Here is a 5,802-nt window from a genome sequence, read left to right as displayed (position 1 = left end):
GCAGGGTTTTTTCAGGGGCGGGGCCATGGGCTCTGCCAGAGGGGAGAAACCTGCAGAGAGTAGGAAAGGGGGTCCTAGAATGGGTTAGAAGCCGGGAAGAGGGGGAAAGCTGGGAGACCCCTTGGGCTGGATGCTAGAGCAGTAACCCCCACGGTCTGGCCAGCTGAGGTTCCATTTCCCTCCATTTACACCAGATTACTTAGTGTTCCCGGAATATGCTCCGCGTATTCACCCTTTCTAGCTTTTCGACTGCTGCTTTCTGCCTAGAATGACCCTTTCTCTACCTGGAAAACGCGACCCCCCTCCCACCTTTCCTTAACACTGGGTCATAACTCAGACTTTGTTTGATTTCAGCTTAATTTGTTTATGCATTTTTACCCAAACCATTTACTAAGCACTAGACAATAGTGACTGGCATTTCAGATTAGAACTGATAAATTGTTGATTATCCACAAGAGGTCCCTGAGTCCCCAGGGCCAGCTTCTGCCAGTTGAAACCTAAAAACTTTTATTGTAGATGCACACCCCATCATTAAAAAAAAATCTTAAACCTTACATTGTCGTTTTAACATTAATCAAGGACAGGGTTATAAAAACTTTTATTTCCAGAATGTAAATGAAATTCATTCCTCTAATGATAACATTTTTTAACATTTGGCTGAGGCTGAAACTTGGGTTTATCTCTGATTGCTTAAATTGGTTCAGATACCATTTCAGGTTTTTTTGTTTGTTTTTAATCTGAGTTAATCATTTTTTTCTACCTACCTGTGGCCCATAGTTCCTTCTATAATTCTATTTTACTCCTGTGATTTTATGCAACTTGTAATTTTAGAAACTAAAAAGACATGATTTTATGCACTATGGTTCCAATTTTATCATCAGCATTCCTTAAAAGTTAAATTTTAGTTTAGTGGGAGCTGAAATATCTAGACCAGTCCTTCCCAAATCCTTTACTAGATATTATTTATTCACTTTTTAATTGTGAGATATTTTACACATTTGAGAGACACTTGAGGACTTCCCTGGTGGCGCAATGGTTAAGAATCCACCTGCCAGGGCTTCCCTGGTGGCGCAGTGGTTGAGAGTCCGCCTGCCGATGCAGGGGACACGGGTTCGTGCCCCGGTCCGGGAAGATCCCACATGCCGCGGAGCGTCTGGACCCGTGAGCCATGGCCGCTGAGCCTGCGCGTCCTGCGCGTCCGGAGCCTGTGCTCTGCAACGGGAGAGGCCACAACAGTGAGAGGCCCGCATACCACAAAAAAAAAAAAAAAAAAAAGAATCCACCTGCCAATGCAGGGGACATGGGTTCAAGCCCTGGTCAGGGAACTAAGATCCCACATACCACAGAGCAACTAAGCCCGTGTGCCACAACTACTGAAGCCCGCGTGCCTACAGCCCGTGCTCTGCAACAAGAGAAGCCACCGCAATGAGAAGCCCGTGCACTGCAACGAAGAGTAGCCCCCACTCACCGCAACTAGAGAAAGCTCACACGGAGCAATGAAGACCCAACACAGCCAAAATTTAATTAATTAATTAATAATAATAAAGAGTACATTTGATGCATAGGTACATTGCAATAAATCACTGAAAAGCAATGAGGTACCCATCCCACTGCCTAAGGAACAGAACTTCACCAATACCTGCTACTCATTTTTAAGGACTCGGTTTGATTAGTACCTCTTGTGATACACTAAGAGATTAACTATGTTGTCTTGGTGGTGAGAAAGGAATGTTTTTAATATCTTTTCCATATTTTTCCTCATTTTTCTGAAATAAGCATGTATTTCTTTTCTAATAAGAAAAAATATTAACTTTACTTTAGAGGGAATAAAAACCTGTTTCCTCTGGGAAACTTTTCCAGACCACCATCTTAGTGGAATTAATCTTTTTATCTTTCTTTGCTCTTGAGGCTTGTTTACCTCTATAACACTTGGTTCCATGATTATTTGCTTTCTAGTCTGTCTATCCCACTGGGCTGCTCACTCTTCCCTGATAGAGTTCATGCCTGATTCATCCCCTATGCCTAGCAGAGCTCTAATGCAAAAGCCATCCATAAAAGTTGAATGGAGAAAAGAAGAAAATAAAGAACGACCAATATCCAGCCCGTGCCACACTGACAATGCTTTTGTTACCAAACCAGGTTTGTTTGCGCAACGTGTGGCAAGCCAAATGCTGAGACACAGAGGTTTGTGGCAGAAAAATAATTTATTCACAAGGCAGCCAAGCCAGGAGATGGGAGAACAAATCTCAGATCCGCCTCTCTGAAGGTTTGAGCTATTTATGGGATAAAGAAGTAGTGTAGACTTAGGCATGGGGAAAGGTGATTAGAGGTAGGGAAAGGTGAGGTAAATGGTGTTTTGTGCAGGCGTATCTGGATTATATGCTTCTTCATGGGATGCATGTTCAAAAATGGAGGGGCTTAGTGTGATCTGAGAGTGGACTTTTGGCCTTCTAATGTCAAAAGGTTGTTCATTGGACACCTGTGAGGGCCCAGCTTTAGGGTCAGTGGTCCCAACCAGCCTTAGCCAGATTGAACTGACCAAGAGCCGATTCAAAGTTCTGAAAAAACAAATTAAGCCCCTGTTACTATAGCAACCCATACTTCAGAAGTGTTATCTGTAGGGGTGGTTAAGAAGTCTTGTGATATATTACCCAGGCTATGCAATGCCTGGAGGGTATGAAATTAAACAGGGTAAAAAAACAAATTAAGGGTAGCTTAATCTGTGAAGGTAGTTTACAAGCAGAGGGGTTTTTAACAAGCTGTTCCTTATCTGTTGTTCTGTAAAACGGGCTGAAGAATTTCTGCCAGTCACAAACCTCCGTTAACACTGTGGACACAGTTTCATTTTCATAATGAAAGCCGAGTTGTAGAAGAACAATTTCTCCTCTTTTTACAGGGAAGGGAGATCTGCCAGATAAACTCATTGTGGCAAGGGGGGAGGCCAGATGGGAAAACCAAGTAGGGGAATTCATTTCCTCCTGGATATTAGAGATGTTATCCAGCGTGCATGCGTCTGCCAGGGGAATCAGCCGCGCGCTGGGTGATTCTGGATGGAACGCTCTATCTTATGCTGCATCTGCAGACCAGTTTTGCAAATGTAATAAATCCCTGGCAGTCTGAGATAGGCACTGCCCTCCTGTCTCATCCCCACCCCTCAACCGCCCAGCCTGAGAGAAGAGAGTAGAGCAGACCCCAAACCCCTGTCCTGCTCTCTGCCCAGAACACGAGAGCCTTATGTACCTAGTTCTTTCAAGAGAGGCGACATATGCCTTGGGATGGTGGCCTTACCTCTTGTGTCTAACCTCTAATACGCTTGACACTTAAAAAAAATTTGTTCTTGTAAAATATTTAATGGCTACAAAATAATACTTATAATACATGTATAAAAACTGAGTACATTTATAACCCTTTGCACGCCGGTCCTAGTGTAAGAAAAAGAACATCATTTTTGTCTTTTAAGAACCCTGCTTTCGTTGTTTTGTGTATATTGAAGAATCCTTGCATCCCTGGGATAAATCCCACTTGATCATGGTGTATGATCTTTTTAATGTGTTGTTGGATTCTGTTTGCTACTATTTTGTTGAGGATTTTTGTGTCTATGTTCATCAGTGATATTCCTCTCTAATTTTCTTTTTTTGTGATACCTTTGTCTGATTTTGGTATCAGGGTGATGGTGGCCTTGCAGAACGAGTTTGGGAGTGTTCCTCCCTCTGCAATTTTTTGGAAGAGTTTGAGAAGGATAGGTGTTAACTCTTCTCTAAATTTCGATAGAATTCGCCTGTGAAGCCATCTGGTCCTGGGCTTTTGTTTGCTGGAAGATGTTTAATTACAGTTTCAATTTCATTACCTGTGATTGGTCTGTTTACCATATTCACAAATTAAAGAATAAAAACCAGGGGCTTCCCTGGAGGCGCAGTGGTTTGGAGTCCACCTGCCAATGCAGGGGACACGGGTTCGAGCCCTGGTCTGGGAAGACCCCACATTAGTTGCTGTGGAGCAACTAAGCCTGTGCGCTACAACTACTGAGCCTGTGCTCTAGAGCCAGTGACACCTGTGCTCTAGAGCCAGTGACTCTGCAACTTCTGAGACCGTGTGCCACAACTACTGAGGCCTGTGCACCTAGAGCCTGTGCTCCACAACAAGAGAAGCCACCTCAGTGAGAGAAGCCCACGCACCACAACGAAGAGGAGCCCCCGCTCGCCACAACTAGAGAAAGCCCACCTGCAGCAACGATAACGCAATGCAGCCATAAATAAATAAATAAATAATTTTAAAAAGAATAAAAACCATATGATCATCTCAATAGATGCAGAAAAAGCTTTTGACAAAATTCAACACCAATTTATAATAAAAACTCTCCAGAAAGTGGGCATAGAGGCAACCTACCTCAACATAATAAAGGCCACATACAACAAACCCACAGCAAACATCATTCTCAATGGTGAAAAACTGAAAGCATTTCCTCTAAGATCAGGAACAAGACAAGAATGTCCACTCTCGCCACTATTATTCAACATAGTATTGGAAGTCCTAGCCATGGCCATCAGAGAAGAAAAAGAAATAAAAGGAATACATATTGGGATAGAAAAAGTAAAACTCACTGTTTGCAGATGACATGATACCATACATAGAAAATCCTAAAGATGCTGCCAGAAAACTACTAGAACTAATCAATGAATTGGGTAAGGTTGCAGGATACAAAATTAATGCACAGAAATCTCTTGCATTCCTATACATTAACAACCAAAGATCAGAAAGAGAAATTAAGGAAACAATCCCATTTACCAGCACAACAAAAAGAATGAAATACCTAGGAATAAACCTACCTAAGGAGGCAAAAGACCTGTACTCAGAAAACTATAAAACACTGATGAAAGAAATCAAAGATGACAGAAACAGATGGAGAGATACCATGTTCCTGGATTGGAAGGACCAATATTGTGAAATGACTATACTACCCAAAGCAATCTACAAGTTCAATGCAATCCCTATCAAATTACCAATGGCATTTTTCACAGAATTAGAACAAAAAATTATACAATTTGTATGGAAACACAAAAGACCCCGAATAGCCAAAGCAATCTAGCGAAAGAAAAACGAAGCTGGATGAATCAGGCTCCCTGACTTCAGACTATACTACAAAGCTACAGTAATCAAGACAATATGGTACTGGCACAAAAACAGAAATATAAATCAACGGTACAGGATAGAAAGCCCAGAGATAAACCCACGTACCTATGGTCACCTAATCTATGACAAAGGAGGCAAGAATATACAATGAAGACAAGACAGTCTCTTCAATAAACGGTGCTGGGAAAACTGGGCAACTACATGTAAAATAATGAAATCAGAACACTACCTAACACCATACACAAAAATAAACTCAAAATGGATTAAAGGGGCTTCCCTGGTGGCGCAGTGGTTGAGAGTCCGCCTGCCGATGCAGGGGACACGGGTTCGTGCCCCGGTCTGGGAGGATCCCACATGCTGCGGAGCAGCTGGGCCCATGAGCCATGGCCGCTGAGCCTACGCGTCCAGAGCCTGTGCTCCACAGCGGGAGAGGCCACAACAGTGAGAGGCCCGCGTACAGGGGGAAAAATAAAATGGATTAAAGACCTAAATGTAGGGACTTCCCTGGTGGCGTAGTGGTTGAGAATCCGCCTGCCAATGCAGGGGACACAAGTTCAATCCCTGGTCTGGGAAGATCCCACATGCCGCAGAGCAACTGGGCCCATGTGCCACAACTGTTGAGCCTGCACTCTGGAGCCGCCGAGCCACAACTACTGAAGCCTGCACACCTAG

Source organism: Phocoena sinus, chromosome 2, assembly GCF_008692025.1.
Source record: "Phocoena sinus isolate mPhoSin1 chromosome 2, mPhoSin1.pri, whole genome shotgun sequence".
NCBI classification, from domain to species: domain Eukaryota; kingdom Metazoa; phylum Chordata; class Mammalia; order Artiodactyla; family Phocoenidae; genus Phocoena; species Phocoena sinus.
The sequence above is the reverse complement of the archived record's forward strand: the minus strand, read 5'-3'. Positions refer to the sequence as shown.